This window comes from Pteropus vampyrus, unplaced genomic scaffold (assembly GCF_000151845.1).
Source record: "Pteropus vampyrus isolate Shadow unplaced genomic scaffold, Pvam_2.0 Scaffold635, whole genome shotgun sequence".
Taxonomy (NCBI): Eukaryota; Metazoa; Chordata; class Mammalia; order Chiroptera; family Pteropodidae; genus Pteropus; species Pteropus vampyrus.
The window spans coordinates 608887-627942 of NW_011889416.1; the positions used below are offsets into that span (position 1 = coordinate 608887).

The following is a 19056-nucleotide window of genomic DNA, read 5'->3' on the forward strand; positions in this document are numbered from 1 at the left end:
ACTGAGGAGGTTGCTTCCATATCTTGGCTATTGTTAATAGCAGTGTAGTGAACATAGGGGTGCACATATTTATTGAAATTAGTGTTTTTTTTTAAATAAATATCCAGAAGTGTAATTGCCGGATCATAAGGTAGCTCTATTTTTAATTTTTTGAGGAACCTCTATACAGTTTTCCATGGTGCTGTACCAATTTGCCATCCCATCAACAGTGCACAAGGGTTCCCTTTTCTCCACATCCTTGCCAATACTTGTTTTTCGATTCGTTGATGATAGCCATTCTGACAGTGAGATAATATCTCGTGGTTTTAATTTGCATTTCTCTCATGATTAGTGACCTTGAGCCACTTTTCATATGTGTATTGGCATCTGAATGTCCTCTTTGGAGAAATGCCTGTTCAGGTCCTTTGTCCATATTTTAATTGGCTTTTTTTTTTATGTTGAGTTATACGAGTTCTCTATAAATTTTGGATAGTCACCCTTTATGAAATGTATCATTGGAAAATATCTTCTCATTCAGTACGTTGTCTTCATTTCGTTGATGATTTCCTTTGCTGTGTGCAAATCTATTTCATTCTTTTAGATGTTATTGTAAGTGGAAATGTTTTCTCAATTTCCGTTTTTGGATTGATCATTGCTAATGTATAACAATATGACTGATTTTTGTGTGATGGTCATATATCCTGCAACGTTGCTGAATTCATTTGTTAGCTTTTACAGTGTTTTTTTTTTTGTGTGTGTGTGTGGATTCTTTAGGGTTTTCTATATATATAATCGTGTTACCTATGATTTACTTACTCCTTTCCTATTTGTATCCCTTTTATTTTTCTCTTCTAATTGGTGTTGAATAGAAGTGACAAAAATGGGCATCCTTGTCTTGTTCTTAATCTTAGATTGAAAGCTTTTAGTCTTTCATTATTAAGTATGATATTAGATGAGGAATTTTCATAAATGCTCTTTATCAAATTAAGGACGTTCCTTTCTCTTCCTACTTCTCTGAATATTTTTATCGTGAAAGGGTGTTGAATTTTGTCAAATGCATTTTCTGTGCCAGTTTAGGTGATTATATGATTTTTTTTCTTTTTTCTGTTTACGTAGTTTATTATAATGATTTATTTTTGTGTCACTCCTTGCATTCCTAGGGTAAATCTCACTTGGTCATGGTGCATGATTATTTTTGGCATTACAATTTTTATTTCAATCTTCAAGTATGACTTATAAATCATATTTACATACTCATGTAAACTTATAAGGAGTATTTTATATAAATATTCATGTAAAAATATAAGGAAAATATAGTTTGTTGTATGTACCCATGTCCTACTCTTTCTACTGTTTTTTTTTTTTTTTCAGCATGAATACTTTTATATAACCAGGGGTAGACAATCCACAAATTTTGAAGATGAATCTACTGAGAAGATAATAGTAAAATTTAAAAAGGAGATTTTTATGATCATGTGACTTCCATTTACAATAAAACACTCATAATTGACGTTTTTATTTTATATACAAAGAGCTAGCATTGTTTCTGCAGTAAGGTAGATAGCTGGAATGACCCATTCATGGAGATTCACTTAGTCTAGCTTAATGAAGCCTATATCCTTTGCGTACTGATGGAAACACTGGCGGTATATATTGAGGCTGTATTTCCGGATCAGACCGTGCCAGTGTGAGCAGAAGCGGCAGGAACGAGAACCCTTGGCTGAATTTTCTTGGATGGCTCCAGTACCCTTGCTGATGACTCATCTTGCTCTCTCGGAGGTAATGGGAAGCTCTTTCTACTGTTTTATATGTCTTCCCTGATGCTCCAAGATTCCTTCTTTCATCATTGATTTTTTGTTTGAATAGCTTACTTTAATGAGTTTTTAAGGGTAGGTCTGCTAGTCACAAATTCTCCCAGTTTTCCTTTGTGTGAGAATATTTATTTACCTTTTACACTCCGTCACATGGTAGAAAGTAGAAAAGCCAGATATCAATCATTTGACAGGTTCTGAGGTTCATCTCTTCCCCCATTTTAGTAATAGATCTAGGTGAAGGTACTCCAAACAACTTGAGACTTAATGATGCCAGTTGAGAAGACCCATCCTCTCTAATGTTCCTATGATTATGAAATAAAACAGCAAAGCCATAAATGGCCTGATGTGGTTAGAATAAACTCTTTCTAGCCACTCTTGTTTGCTGGCTAGTGTCTTTGACGGTAGCGTGCCATTTCACTGTCTTATGTTTTATTCAGGCTTATTTCCTAATGGTTTAGTGGGACTTCTGCTGTTTCTTCAGAGTATCTCTTGTGATGTTCTAGTTAATGCTTTTGTTCTTTCTTTGGAAACTTGGCCAAATATCTTGTCTCTGAGTAGGTTTTTTTTATATTGCTTCCCAAAATTTCTTTCTAATTTGGATCTTCAGTTAGTAAAATCACTGCCCATATTTCTAATTGTAATCATATGACCATAAGGTCCCATTCCTAGGTATTTACCTTTTCACTTAAAGACACTTAATGGCTTCTCTTTGGTATATCCGAATTGCTAGCATCTTTACTTGTGTGCTTTGAGGGCCATTATTAAGTAAAGTAAGGGTGACTTGAACACAAGCACTCTGATACCAGAATAGTCTGTCTGATAACCCAGAGGGCAACTAAGTGACTCTAATTCTTTTAACGTCTTATTGAATTCTGTTTGTTAGTATTTTTAGGATTTTTGCATCAATATTCATAAGGGATATTGTTCTTTAGTTTTTTTTTTTGTGTGTGGCGTTTTTGTCTGACTGTGGTATCAGGATAATGCTAGCTTTGTACAATGAGTTAATAAGTGTTCCCTCTTCTATTTTTTGGATGAATTTGAGTGGGAGTAGTGATAACTTTTCACTAAGTGTTTGGTAAAATTTACCAGTTATCTGTTCCTGGGTTGTTCTTTTTCGGCATATTTTTGATGATCAATTAAAGAGATTGAATAGTTAGAAACTTAAAAAAAAACTAGCTTTGGTATTTACCTATGTGGTTAACTTTTACCATTGTTCTTTATTTTATAATGTATCTCCAAGTTACACTGTGGTGTCCTTCCATTTCAGCCTGATGGAATCCCTTTAGTGTTTCTTGTAAGGCATGTACACTAGCAAAAAATTTCCTCAGCTTTTGTTTTTTGATACAGTTCTTCATTTTTCAAGGATACATTTGCCAGGTATAGAATTCTCAGTTGACAGGTTTTTTCTTCAGCACTTTAAATATGTTATCTCAATGTTCTCTGGTCTCCATAGTGTTTAAGTGTTAATCTTAAGGAGGATCCCATGTACTTGTCACTCCTCTTGTTGATGTCGAGATTTTCTTTGACTTTTGACAGTTCAATTATATCTTATCTCAGTATGGATTTTGTTTATCCTACTTGGAGTTCATTGAGCTGCTTAGATTTGTAGATTTACGTATTTCACGAAATTTGGGAAGTTTTAGGCAGTTATTAAAATATTCTTTCTGCTCCTTTTTCTCTATCCTCTCCTGTGAATCTTATTATGTGTATGTTGATATGCTTGATGGGACCTCATAGGTCTCTGATGCTCTGTTAATTTTTCTTCATTTTTTAATTTTCCTCATACTGGATAATTTCAATGGACCTATCTCAACGGAGCTATCTTTAAGTTCACTGATTATTTCTTCTCCCTGTTCAAACTTTTGTTGAACCTCTATAGTGAGTTTTTCTTTACTGTTATTGTACTTTTTAGTTCCAAAACTTTGTGGTTCCTTTTTACAATTTTTCCCCTGGATATTCTTACCTTGTTAAGACATCCTGGTTTCCTTTAGTTCTTTGTCCATGGTTTCCTTTAGCTCTTTGAGTATGTTTAAGATAGTTGATTTTAAGTACCTGTCTCCTGGTTCCAATGTCTGAGCTTCCTCAGGGATGGTTCTGTTAATTTTCTCTTCTGTCCTGTGAATGGGCCATACTTTCTTGTTTCTTTGTATGCGTGTGACTTTTTGTTGAAAATTGACATTTTGAATGTAGTCGTGTGCTGCATAATGATGTTTCAGCCAATGACAGACTGCATATATGATGATGGTCCCAATAGAGAAGCTCCCAAGAAAATTCACAGAGTTTAGTAGAAGCTTTTGTAGACCTCAGCAAGCCTCTTAAAAAGTTCGAAAACATGAACCCCAGTACCAAAATGTTTGCATTATAGAGAGGAATATTCATGGTGCATTATCTGCTTACAGGTAAGTCTGTGATGAAATAAACCAAGCAAACCACCATGGACATATTTCTGAAAAGAGTGATACTACCTCAAGAAGAGCCCAGGCAAGTCCTTGAGGAGGTATTCTGGAGGAAGGCATTTGTTATCTCATAGGAGATAAATAGGAGATGATAGCTCCATGCATGTTATTCCCCTTGAAGATCTTCCAGTGGGACGAAATGTGGAGGTGGAAGATGATATTAACGATCCTGACCCTGTGTATGCCTAGGCTAATGTATATGTTTTGGTCTTAGTTTTTAACAAAAATTTTCAAAAGGAAAAAAAAAAAAGAAGCTTATAGAATAAGGATATTAAGAAAGAAAATATCTTTGTACAGCTGTACAATGTGCTTGTGTTTTAAGCTAAGTTTTATTACAAGAGTTGAAAAGTTAAAAATTTTTAAAATTCATAAAATAAAAAAAAGATACAGTAAGCTGAGGTTAATTTATTGAAGAAAGAAATTAAAAAAAATAAATTTAGTGTAGCCTAAGTGTACAGTGTTTACAAATTTTACTGCAGTGTACAGTAATATTCTAGTCTTTCACATTCACTCACCACTCACTCACTAACTCCCCCAGAGCAACTTCCAGTACAGCAAGTTCCATTTATGGTAAGTACCCTATATAGGTTACCATTTTTAAACCTTTTATACCATATTTTACTGTACCTTTTTTATGTTTAGATGTGTTTAGGTACTCAAATACTTACCATTGCTTATAGTATTCAGTACAGAAACATGCTGTACAGGTTTGTAGCCTAGGAGCAATAGGCTATACCATGTAGCTGAAGTACATAGTGGGCTCTACCACATAGGTTTGTGTAAATGCACTCTATGATGTTCACTCAATGACAAAATCACCTAATGTTGCACTTCTCAGAATGTATCCCAGTTAAGTGAGGCATGACTGCATTTAATGTAGTAGCCCTGGAAAACGTTCTCCTTCCTCTCTGGGGTTTGTTTCTGCTGCTTGTGGTAGGTTGTAGTTTTTGCTTAATTAATTTTCTAATCTATTTTCATAAAGTCTGTATTCTTTGTCATGTGTGGACACCGAAGTGTTTGTTTTGAAAGCTTATTTGTCACTTAGTGGTTTGTCAGTTTTTCTTAAATGCCTAGAAGTAAACACAGCAAAACAACTCTCTAGAATTTTGCATATTGGCTCAGTTTTGGGGCATTTCTCAGTGCTCAGCCAATTCATTTGCCATTCTTCCCTAGCCCTTTCTGATTGAGTGGAGGCTAAAGGTCAGCCAGAGATGAAAGCTTATGGCTTTCTCATATCTTTTCTGAGTATGTGTTCAGCCCTGGGTATATGGGTCATCTTCCAAATTCCTTGGTACATGCAGGAGCATTTTAGTCATTATTTACTCATATATATCTTCCTTCCTTCCTATACTTTTATGTTTGTCTAGTGGCTGACTGACTTGTTATTCCTTGCCCCAGGTGGATAGCATATTTGCCTTTAAATGCTTTGGATAAACCCTGCTCATCTCAGGAACTTGCTTTTCCTGAGAGAGTTCTGAGGTGGGTGAAAGAAAGGCAGACCCCTGACACAATTCATCAGATAATGACCGAACAGGTCAAAACACACAACCATAATATTTTCAGAATAAGGTCCATATTACTCTCTTTGGCATCTACAAGTTGCATTAGGAATGTGAGTCACTGTCTCCATGGCTGCCATGTAGCCGGGGAGTAGGGCATGGTAGGTGCATTAAAATACCACAGTGCTCTCACCAAAGTTCAGCAGCTTTTTCTTTTTAAATGTTCCCCTGGTGGTTGTAAGCTGTTGATTAGATTCTGGAGTTTCAAAAAGTTGATTCTGACTGTTTTGCCAGCATAATTGTTGCCTTAGCGGAGAGACAGAATTTTGGAGTTACCTGCTCCACCATTGTCTGTGATGTCATTCCTGGTGTGTTTTTTTTAGTCCTTATGCCAGTGCCACATTTTCTTAATAACTATAGCTTTTTATGAAGCCTTGATATCTGCTAGGGCATGAATGTCCACATTGTTCTTTGTACTGTCTTGGCTATTCTTGAGCCTGTACTGTTCATATTATATATTCCTTTCTGTGTTCCTAAATTCTTCGATAAATGGTTTATTCTATTTTGATGAACACTTTAAAGGCCTAATGTGAACCAAACATTGCTTTAGGTCAGGGTTTGTCAACTTTGGCATTATAGACATTTTGGTCCAGATAATTCTTTGTTGTTGAAGGCTGTGTATGCATTGTATCCCTGGCCTCTACCTAGTAGCACCCTTCCCCTGAGTTGTGACAAACAAAAATGTTTAAAGACGTTGTCAAATGGTCCCTGTGGGTAGCGGGGTGTGGGGGTGGCACACTCCTCCCATCTGAGAACTACTATTCTAGATGATAAAGAATTTACAGATAATAATGAGCTAAGTGGAGGAGTAAATGGCTGCAATACATTGTGATGAGGTTAAGTATGATTGTAGAGATATCAACGAAGAAATGTGGAAGAACAGCAAAAAATTGCCTTGGAGATGGCAAGTATTCTGCAAAGAGAGAAATGGTGGTTTTGGGTTAGATCTTAAGGCAAGTAGGTGGAATTGATTAGGTGGTGGAAAGGGCATATCTAGAGACTTGATAGAAGGGCCCTTGTGTGCGTTGAGAACACAGAGACATTAAGTGTGATTGCAGAGGATGTGGGAGATAGAGTTGAAAAAAATGAAGGTAGTTGGGGTCAGATTTGAAAAGTTTTTTTATACTATGTTAAGATTTCGTTTTTTGCCTTTTTATTATAGAAAATCAACAAATTAACCAACATGTAGGTCTTTAGAATGGTATGATTAACTTTTTCTAAAGAACAATAATGATATAGGGAGATGATAAAAACATATGAATATTAAACTCAAGAAGAAGATAACTCTAGCCTATAGAGTAGGAAAATAAGGAAGGAGGGTGGAGATTTATAGAAAACTAAAACTAGATCTCAGACATTGCTCTAAAATCAAATCACTCTGTAGACTTTATCATCGTCTTATTTCTCAAAAGTTTTTATATATTATCGACACTGATGACAGTTCTTGGTATTTAAAAGCAAGAGTGAAGTGGGTCAGTGGTCAAAGTTTATGTTTTTTAAAACATCAGAGTGATGTATTTTAAACTGTTATTTGCTTTCTTGGATTGGACATGTAGTCAGATTAATTAAAACTGGACTCTTACAATAATTCTGTGTCTTGAGTAAAGAAAGATACTTGGAGTTAAAATGCTATAACATTTTTTATAACTTTGATTTTGATAGTATTTCAAATATTTCAAACTTAAAGAAGAGTTACAAAACTAGTAAAAGAACTATTTACCCTTTGTCTAGAATCACCATTGTTAACACTTTGTCTCATATACTTTACCATTTGCATTTTATCTCATTATATTCATTTTTGTTCCTGAATCATTTGAGAGTAAATTGTAGAGATCATGCCACTTTTCTCCTAAAAGCTTTAGTATTTTCACAGAAAAAGAGTATTCTTTTACACAATTACAGAATAATTATCAAATAAGGAAAGTTGCCTGGGATCTAGATGAATGGAAGCATTACACCTAGGGAGAGAAATAAGAAATCACCCTGCAACGGTAAAAAGTAGGAGTGGGTGGAGATGCGAGGCTGCCTTGTCCCGAGTGGCTGAATGGGACAGAGGCTACAGCAGTGGCAGCTGGCAGCTGCAGATGCCTTTTAAAGGGGCCATGTACACGACTGGACTTTAGCGGTGATGGACCTGCTCGCTTTGAACACCAAGGCCCTGTTGGCTGCTCAAGGGGCACCAGGGACTTACAGGGGGACACTGAGTTGTTGAAGCAAGGGCTGGAGGTGAGGCTTGCTCCTGGACAGATGTGCTGGCTGTATCTATTGCTCTTCTGTTGAGCCCTGCCCCCTCCCAATATGGGGACACAGCACTGCCGTAGCTGAGACATCATCTAACTGGATAACAGAGGTCACTTTGCCCAGAGGGTCCCTGACACTCCGTCTCCCCCAACTCACGGCCCTTCCTAAGCCACATCCAAGTGTGTCTTGAGGAGTCAGTTGCTCCTTGCTGAGCAGCACCAAACTCACACTGGTGGCAGCTGGCCTCGGTTTCTTGTATGGCTTCTTATGGCAACTATAAGCACAGCATCTGTGGATTGCTTGCTGAATCTTAACAGGTGGCCCTGGAGGGGCATAGGCTGAGACTAAAACTGGCCTACAGCTGAACCCATCTCAGGACTGTGTCCCTGGACACCTACTACACAAAGCCATGCTAATAAGACCGGGAAACTTAGGAGCTTTGCTTAGTACATAGAGAAAGACACTGAAAGGAAGCCAAAAAGGAAGAAAAAGAAGCAGAAACCATGTGAGAGAACAGAACAGAGATTCAGGAATAATGGAGGCAAGCAATCTAACAGATGCAGAGTTCAGAACACTGGTTATAAAGATGCTTATGAAATTATGGGAAGAATAGATGAACTCAGTGAGACCTTTAACAGAGAATTAAAAAACATAAAAATGGAAATGGAAATTATAAAAGGGAAGCAGTCAGAAATAGAGAATACATTATCTGAGAATAAGAGTATATTAGAAGGAATCAACAGAGTGGATGAAGAAGAGGATCGAACCATCAATATAGAGGATGTGCAAGCCAAGGTCACCCAATCAGAATGAGAAGAAAAAAGAAGCCAAGAATATAATAATAATGTAAGGAGTTTTTGGAACAAAATTAAGTGTAGAAACCTCTGCATAATGGGGGTATCTGAAGGAGGAGAGAGAGAACAAGAAGTGGAAAATCTATTTGAAGAAATCATGATGGAAAGCTTCCCTAACCTGGTGTAGGAAATAGACATACAACGCTAGTAAGCTCAGTAAGTGCCAAAAACCAGGAACCCAAAGAGGCCTACAACAAGACATGTCATAATTAATATGCCAAAGATTAAATACAAACAGTGAATATTAAAAGCAGCAAGAGAAAAGCAGTTAGTTACCTACAAGGGAGTACCCATAAGACTGGCAGCTGATTTCTCAAAGGAAACTTTTAGGACAGAAGGGCTTGGCACAAAATATTCAACGTGATGAAAACCCAGAATCTACAGTCAAGAACACTTTATCCATCAAAGCTATCATTTAGAGTTGAAGGACAGATAAAGAGCTTTCCAGACAAAAATAAACTAAAGGAATTTATCAATACCAAGCCAGTATTACAGAAAATGTTGGAAGGTCTTATTTAAGAGTAAAAAAAAAATATATCAAAATAATAAACAAGAACAGCAATCACTACAGATCTATCAACGACTATCTCAAATGGAGAAGAATTAAGTGCTCCAGCCAAAGGATAGGGTAGCTAAATGGATAAGAAAACAAGACCCCTACGTATGCTGCCTGTAACAGACACCTCGGGTTAAGAGATACAGACTAAAAGGAAGGGGATGGGAAAAGATATTGTCTTGATGGACCTAGAGGGTATTGCGCTGAATGAAATAGGTTGGATAGAGAAAGACAAATATCACATGATTTCATGTACAAGTGTACTGTAAAGAACAAAATAACAAAAGCATAAGTAAACTCGTAGATACAGAGAATGTTTTTCTTTTTATTAGTGTTAAGTATACAGTACATTGGTTAGATATTTATATAGTTTATAAAACAATCTCCCTAATTACTCCCTCTCTACTCTGGTTTTCCACCTAGCCAATATATTAATGCTAACTGCATCTCTGTGACCACCTATCAACTACTAATTTGTACTTCTTTAACCTTTCACCCCATTCTCCCAGCCCCTCAACCCCCCATACCCTCTGTTCATCAACAGATTGTCCTCTATATTTGTGAGTCAGTTATCAATTATCTTTTTGATCCTTAGATTCTGCATACGTGAAATCATATGGTATTTATCTTTCTCTGTCTGACTTATTTCACTCAGCATAATAACCTCTAGGTCTATCCAGGTTATTGTAAATGGTAGGATTTCATTTTTTTAATGGCTGAGTAATATTCCATTGTATATATGAACCATAACTTTTTTATCCAGTCGTCTGTTGATGGGCATTTAGGTTGCTTCCACATCTTGGCTATTGTAAATTGTGCTGCCATCAATAATAGGATGCATAGATCTTTACGAATTATTGTTTTGGTTTTCGTTGGGTAAATACCCAGAAGTGCAATTGCTGGGTCAAAAAATATATATCCATTTTTAATTTTTTGAGAAACCTCCAGACAGTTTTCCATAATGGCTGCACCAATTTGCAATTCCACCAACAATATATGAGGGTCTTCTTTTCTCCGCATCCTTGCCAACACTTGTTCTTTGATTTATTGATGATAGCCATTCTGACAGGTGTGAGATGATATCTTATTGTGGTTTTAATTTGCATTTCTCTGATGATTAGTGACCTTGAGCATCTTTTCATACGTCTATTGGCCATCTGATACAGAGACTATTTTGAGGGCTACTAGACATGAGTGGTTTGGGGGTTGGCAAAAAAAGCCAAAGGAATTAAGAGGTACTTTGTAGAATAGACATGGAAGATTGTTAATAATTTAATAAATACATAAGGGTGAAGAGGGATATATTAGTGGGGTGATTGCTTTGCAAGTTATGTGGATCTCTGATCATGATCAAGTGAAACTTGTATTTTATGTATGCAAACTATAATTGAAAATAAAAGTCATTGACTTGTACAATGTAAATGCAAGCAACTAATTGTCCATTATATTTCAGTAAAGCCGGAAAAAAATTACATCATCACAAGGAAATGATGTAAGACAGTAATAGGTCTCAAATTTGAAAATAAATTGCTATAATGACACAGAAATGAGTGATAAGTAACAGAATATAATAGAAAATAATAATAATAAACCCAATGTATGGACAGGCTTATGGAAATTGTTAAAGCCTGCCAATTCCAGTTTTGTTCTGTTTGTTATAATCTGTTTAAGAACAAGTTAGCAGAATAATAATCCATGTGTGAGGATTTGCTGCTTTCTTTTTTTTGTTCCCCATTTCTCTCTTTGGGTAAAGATTATGGATTGTGATGGAGGGTTGTAAGGAAAGAAAAAGAGCCCCAAATTTTGATTATTTAATGCATTTTTTAATTTACCATGCAATCATTAAAAATGATATTGATACATTAATGAAGAACTCTCCAAATCTTATTAAGGCAGGATTTCTCAACAGGATCACTGTTGACATTTTGGGTTAGATAATTATATGTTGTGCGGGGGATTCTTCATGCACTGTAAGATGCTTAGCAGTATCCTTTGTCCTTTACCCTCTGTATGCCGATGATAATCCTGTCCACAGTTGTGACAACCAAAATTGTGTCCAGACATTGTCACATTTACCCAGAGGGGCAAAATTGCCCCCATTGAGAACTGCAGTGGTTTGCTCCCCCTTCCCCATTTTAATTTATTGGACATGTGCATATATAATGTTCTCATAAATTTTAGAATCAGTTTTTTAACTTAAAAATGTAGTTTTCATAGTTTTTTTTTCCATAGTTTTTATTGTGGTAAAATATACATAGCATAAAATTTACCATTTTAACTATTTTTAAGTGTACAACACATTGACATTAAGTATATTCACAGTGTTGTGTAACCATCATCACAATCTATTTCCCGAAGTTTTTTATTATCCCAAGGAGAAACTGTATCCATTAAACAGTAATTCCCTATTCCTTTCTCAACCAATTCCCTAATTTCCGTTCTGCTTAGTTTTTAATCGCTTTTTTTTAAATTCACTTAGTTGTACCATAATTTACACAAGTATTCTCTTAGCAATCAAAGTTCTGATTTCATTCTTATAATGTGATAACTTCATGCTTATAATACTTTTAATAAAAGATAATTTTTTAGTTTATATTCCTAAGAGAGAGATTAGTGGATCAAAGGTTATGAATGTTTATGATTCTTTGCTTATTTACTAATTACTTTCTAAAGTGTTTACACATATTTACACTACTAATATAATGTACGAGCATACACATTTCACTGTACCTTCATTGGAGATTGTTGCTATTTCAGTTATTGTATGTAAAATAATAATTTGCTATAAGAGGTTAAAGGTAGTTTAACATGATTTATTAATTGACTATTTTATTAGAATTGTTTCTATTTTTTTGTCCTTATTCCTGTAATGACAAAATTTTTTAATGTGTTTGGTGTATTTTAATTGAATGTAGATGTTTATTTTTCATCATATTTACTGGAGGTTTTTTTTCTCCTGATTTATTTTCCTTTTTATTTAAATGTTATGGTCTTGAAACTTAAATTTATTCAATTAAAACATTAAATGGCATTTAATGAAAATGAGAAGTAATTTTTTTTGTTTTTATTGAAATATAATAGATAATTAGTTGCTTGTATTTACATTGTGCAATTCATTGAGGTTTTTTTTTTCAGTTATACTTGGTGTACAATAATATACCAGTTTCAGTTGTATAGCATACAAGTATATGATCAGAGATACATATAACTCTCAAAGTGATCACCCCATTAAATCTAGTACCCCTTTTCCCCCTTACACTATTACATTATTAACCATCTTCCCCATGGTACACTCTATCTCTCCATGACTATTCTGCAGCTTTACATTTGTACCTCTTAATCCCTTTGCCTTTTTTTTTTTTGCCTTTCCCAACCCCACTCCCATCTAGTATCCTTCTAAATATTCTCTGTATCCATGAGTTTATCTCCTCTTTTGTTGTTGTTGATTTTGTTCTTTGGATTCCACGTGTAGGTGAAATCATGCGATATTTGTCTTTCTCTATCCAACCCATTTCATTCAGCGCGATACTTTCTAGGTCCATGGCAATATCTTTTCGCATCCCCTTCCTTTTAGTCTGTGTGTGTCTTTTAATCTGAAGTGAGTCTCTTGTAGGCAGCATATGTAGGGGTCTTATTTTCTTATCCATGTAGCCACTCTGTCTTTTGGTTGGAGCACTTAATTCTTTTCCATTTGAGGTAATTGTTGATAGGAATGTAGTTATTACCATTCTTTATTCCTGTTTTTGATACATGTTTTTTCTTCTTAAAGAAGTCCCTCCAACATTTCCTGCAATACTGGCTTGGTGATGATAAATTCCTTTAGCTTATTTTTGTCTGGGAAGCTCTTTATCTGTCCTTCGACTCTAAATGGTAGTTTTGCTGGGTAAAGTATTCTTGATTGTAGATCCTGGGTCATCATCACTTTGAATATTTTGTGCCAAGCCCTTCTGTCCTGCATAGTTTCTTTTGAGAAATCAGCTGCCAGTCTTATGGGTGCTCGCTTGTAGGTAACTAACTGCTTTTCTCTTGCTGCTTTGAAAATTCTTTCTTTGTATTTAACCTTTGGCATTTTAATTATGATGTGTTTTGGTGTTGTCCTATTTGAGTTCCTGGTTTTTGGGACTCTCTGAGCTTCCTGAGGTTGTATGTCTATTTCCTTCACCAGGTGAGGGAAGTTTTCCATTATTATTTCTTCAAATAGCTCTTCAACCTCTTGTTTTCCTTCAGGTATCTCTATGACATGGATATTTTTTACCTTTAATAGTGTCTCATAGGCTCCTTAAATTATTATTATAGTCTCAGCTTATTTTTTCTTGCCATTCTGATTGAGTGTTGTTTGCTTTCCCATCCTCTATATAGGTCATTTGATCCTCTTTGTTCACTTTGTTTATTCCATTTAATATACTTCTCATCTCAGATAATGTTTTCTCCATTTCTGACTGGTTCTCTTTTATAATTCCCATTTTCATTTTTATGTTTTTTATTTCTTTGTTGAAGTTCTCACTGAATTTATCTACACTTCTTATAAGTTTATTGAGCATCTTTGTAACCAGTGTTTTGAACTCTGCATCTGTTAGGTTGCTTGACTCCATTATTTCTGGATCTCTGTTCTGTTCTCTCATTTGGTTTCTGCTTTTTTGTCTTCACATTTTGGCTGCCTTTCCGTGTCTGTTTCTATGTACTAAACAAAGCTCTTAAGTCTCCCAGCCTTATTAGTGCAGCCTTGTGTGGTAGATGTCCAATGGCACAGTCCTGAGAGGGGTTCAGCTGCAGGCCAAATTTTGCCCCAGCCTCTGCCCATCTGGGGCCACCTGTTAAGATTCAGCAAGCAATCTACAGATGTTTTGCTTGTAGTTGCCTCGAAAGGCGATGCTAGAAACCGAGGGCAGTTGCTACCAGTTTGAGTCTAGGCACTGCTCAGTAAGGAGCACCTGATTCTCTGAGGATACACCTGGATATGGCTTGAGTGGGGCCATGCGTTGTGGGAGGTGGAGTTTCTGGGAATCGTCTGGGCAAAGCGACCTCTGTTATCCAGTTTGATGAGGTCTCTGCTATGGCAGTGCTGAGTCCGTGCACTGGCACAGGGAGGGCTCAGTAGAGGAACAGTCGATACTGCAAGTACTTCTGTACTGAATTAGTCTCCCTTCGCCCCTCTCTTCAACAACTCTGTGTCCCCTCTAAGTCTCTGTTGACCCCTGCCCAGCTGAACTGGTGCTGGTGCTCAAATTGAGCCGGTCTGTCACTGCCAAAGTCTATGTGCGGAGATGGCCCCTTTAAGAGGCTTCTGCAGCTGCCGGATGTCGCTGCCGCATCCCCTGTGTCACTCAGCTGCTTGAGACCTCGTGTCCTTGCCCTGTCTTACCTTCTGCCATTATAGGGTGATTTCTTAGATTTCTCCCTAGTTGTATGGATTGTTCTTCTAGATCCCTGGTGATTTTTCCTTGCTGTTTGTTCCTTGTTTTTGTCACAACTTTGATTTGGTTGCTGGAGGGATGAACAGTGCCTCTATCATCTACGCCATTTTTTTCCTCCTCCCCAGTAGTAATTTTTATCAGAAGTAAAAGAACTGTAAATGTTCTCGTAAAATGTTCATAGTCATGTCAAAGAATATAGTATTTATTCCCTTTTGTTTTATACTTAGTAAGTTGAGTAGATTTTGCTGATACTGTATTTTAATTTGCTATCCTTTCTCTAAAACCTAGGTCTGACAGTTTTTATGTAATTATGATTTCAGAAGTGAGATTTTCATGGTTTTGAGTGCTGTTATGATAATGGATAATATTTTGCCTTCAAAGAAATTACTAGGACCATATCCATAGCTACATTTATTTTAATTCCTATCTCTTATTTACTGTATCTCTGTTTTTCAAGAAAATTGCCTAAGAACAAAATTTTTTCTTTATGTGAATACTATTCATATTTAATGATGTCCTTCTAAGGAAACATGGATATGTTTCATGTTTCCTTCATTTTGAGTAGTGTGACTTTGTTGTGATCCAATTTTAAGAATGAGGAGTTCAAAACATTTCCTTATATTCATGTTTGCTTTATTAAAGTTATTGTTAAAACCAACATTTATTTGTGTAATGATAGATAATAAATCTTTGTTCTTTGTTGCATGCAGTTTTCTAAAAGTTAGGAAACATGACAGGAAGAGGAATATGTCCTTACTCCAGAGCCAGATCTCTGTGAGAATTGTTGAGTCTCCTGCTTTTGGTATGATGATAAGTTAACAAAGATAAAGAGTGGAATGATGGGCAAAGTAGATTTATTATAAGATGTATATCTCTTTCATTGACGATAGCTAGCTTGATTTCCATTCACACTTAATAGTTGGTGAAGTAATGAAATGAGTTTGAAACTGGTTAATAGAAAATAAGTCAAGGTATTTTCAGGTCATGGGACATAGTGTTATTAATAGAATGAAATATTGAAAAAGCACTGAACTAAGACCATACTGTTACTTTTAGTGCTGGGTCTACTAGTAAATGTTTCCTTAAGCCTCAAGTTTTTCCTTTTTATCTAGTTCAGTCCCTCTTTTAAGGTGCTTTTAGCTCTAAAATTTTATCCCTATGACCTGGTAGGTTACATAACAATCTTGTGAGATACTGTGATAAAAAGAGGAAGGCAGTAGAACTTTAGAAATACAGTTTGGGTCTCTTTAAATTAGTAAGACTTTTCCTGTAGTCCGAGGATGGTGTGAATTAAAATGGAGGGATGTTGAGATCAGTACATTGCAGAGGTAAAGGGAACTGTTGTTGGTTATTTCCAGAAGTGGACATGCACCTGGTTTTCTTTTAAAATAAAAAACTAAGTTGGATTGATGATCTTTTCAGAAGCAATTCAGTAGCTGGAAGTTTTTCTTAATAGTCATCTAGTAAAGTTCTCTTATTTTACAAGTGAGGAAATTGAGCTCTACTTGAGGTTGCAGTTTGCTTAAGGTCATAAATCTAGTTAGTATTTAGAACTAGAACCAAGATTAACTCTCAATTCAGGGTTCTTGATGTAGTACTATGATTTTAATAGTCCATTAGGATTTTTTTCTATGCATTTTATAGTCAGTAACAAAGTAGAATGGTTTTCTGTATAGCCTGTCAGAACTCTTGTTCAAGAAAATAAAGTACATTTATGTCTTAAAATGATTTTTACATTTTTCTGTCACTACCACAGCCCCAAGGAAGAAATTTAGCCACAATTCAATTGTTGTGACACTGGATTATTTGGAATCTTCTTGATTCCTTATATTTTTGTTCACATGCTTTTGAGTTGTTTCCTTACTATTTAAATTAAGATGAGGTAATTATTAACTGAAGTCATCACTATATAGTTCAGAGAGTCTAAGGGAGCTTTCCAAGGGTGCATAATTAGTGATATAGTTGTTTTTGAACAAAAAGTTTATTTTTCTAATCTCAAAGTAGTTTGTATGTGCTCTTTGTTGCAATGTGCAGTTTATACTTTGGATTTGTATAATCGGAGTAGATTCCGTTTGCTAGGAAGAATAGTCTCAATGCCTGCTATAATAGGATATCTGGAATGGGACGGAAAAAATGAGAGCAGTAAACAAATTCTGTTTTATATAAAATTTAAGTAATTTTTACTCATCTTTCTTCTGTGAAAAATATTCCTTGTTTGACTTTTCCATCATATCTTCCTATATATTAGAACTTGGACCTCCATTTCTTTATTACCTACTTTTTTTTTATGGCAGAAAATGCGGGATACGCTAGTTGGTCACAGAACAGATAACCTTCTCTTACATTCTTTGATCAGAGTGAGCAAAGTCCAGAAGCTTGGATCATAATTATGGAACTCATTTCAAGCCTGGTAACTCTTAATATTTTTCTAAATGCAGACTATAATAGTAGATCAGGGAATATGGAGGTACCCAGTAGATTTAGAACTAACTCCATAAAAACAAGGATCAGTACCTTTCTATAACATTATGGTTTAAGGTTGAGCAAGGATTAGTTATGCCTTTAATATAAAAAATTTCAGCAGCTCATTTTATGTGTAAAGTAACAAACATTCAAGTATAGAAACAAAATAAAGACTTTTAATCATTCAGCTTATTTAGCAAATACTTATTAAGTGGCTGTTTTGCTAGTAATTAGGGCATAAAGTAGTGTAGATATCATTCTGTGGCCCTTGAGAGCTGTTTCAAATGCCATATGTATTTGTGGAATTTTTATGTAATCGAGTAGAATATGTTTAATTATAATCATAGTTGGTTTGCTGTAAATTCAGGACATAGAACTTAATTGTTTAAAGGCCCCATCTAGTTCAATGTTGCTAAGATTTTTTTACCCCGAGTACTTTAAAAATCTCTTCCTCTTCTTTACTAACTATATTAAAAAGCAAACCTTTACTTTTTAAGTACTTTGTAATTAAGAATCTGACGAATTTGGAGGAGTTATCAGCTGGATTTAGATCCTGGCTCCATAGTTTATTTGCATTGTGATTTTGGGCAAGTTACTTAATCTGTATTGTACCTCAGTTTTCTTATTTGTAAAATGGAGATGATCATAGTACCTATTTTATAAGGTAGTTGTGAAGATTAAATGAGATAATGTATATTAAGCACTTAGAACAATTCTTGGCATATTATAGATATTTAGTAAATGTTAGCTATGATTTTAATTTTTATCAATGTGTATATATATTGCTGGTGGTTGAATTGTTTGTGGGAACACCCAGTGAGGGCTAAAGGCAAGGGACACTTAAATGAGTGATTTGTATGTGTTTATGAAATGAATTCACAAATAAACATTAGTCCATGATTTTTTCCCCCTCTTTAATCCCCCCCCCACCGCCCCCACTTCTACCCCTGACCTACCGATGTTGCCATTTCCCCTTAAGAACTGGATCTCTGAAGGCAGGGCGCACCCTGGGTATGGTCCGTGGCTTCACCTGGGGCACAAACCCAGGACCTTCTGCATGTAAAGCAGACATGCTAACCATTACACTATGGAGCCACCCCTAGTCCATGTTTAATCGAATATAACCAGAAGTGTCTGAGTTTAAACTCTAGATTTCCTAATATAAGTGCTTATCTACAACAAATTTGAGTCTCTACTGTCTAAAGGCCACTATTCTGGGATATAGGACACTGAAGTAGGTATTCAAATAATACTCTATATAACTTTTTAATTCTGGAAACTTAAAAACATATTCAGAAGTAAGAAAATAGAACCCTTCAAGTACCCATCACTAAGCTTCAACAATTATCTCATAGTAGAATATCATATATGCCCACTCAAGTATCCCCTTACTGGATTATTTTGAAACAAATTGCAGACATAATATCATTGCACTGAAATTTTTTAAAAAACAAACTATACTATGGGGTATTTGCCTAAAATGAACTATTTGCAAAAAGACAAGTTTTTCCCCCACCTTTGGTGCCAGTAGAAAAAACAGGTTGCTTTTTTGATTCCTTTTAAGTAATAGTATTTAGGTGTTTGGAGTCCATCATTTTATAGTTTATAAGTTATTGTACTCTCACATTATTGGAAGTATAAATTTTAAACATTTTATTATGAAAAATTTCAAATTTACAGTAAAGTTGAATTTTATATATACTCACCACCTAGATTCTAC

At 35.4% G+C, this 19056-nt stretch overlaps 1 protein-coding gene and 1 pseudogene across 8 annotated transcripts in view; one reads left to right on the forward strand and one right to left on the reverse strand.

Annotated features, from left to right (window-relative positions):
- Window positions 1-19056, forward strand: part of ATRX (ATRX, chromatin remodeler) — a 262193-nt gene that overhangs the window by 21144 nt on the left and 221993 nt on the right. The gene's annotated exons all lie outside the window — the stretch shown is intronic.
- LOC105308887 lies at window positions 1564-1743 on the reverse strand (annotated as a pseudogene).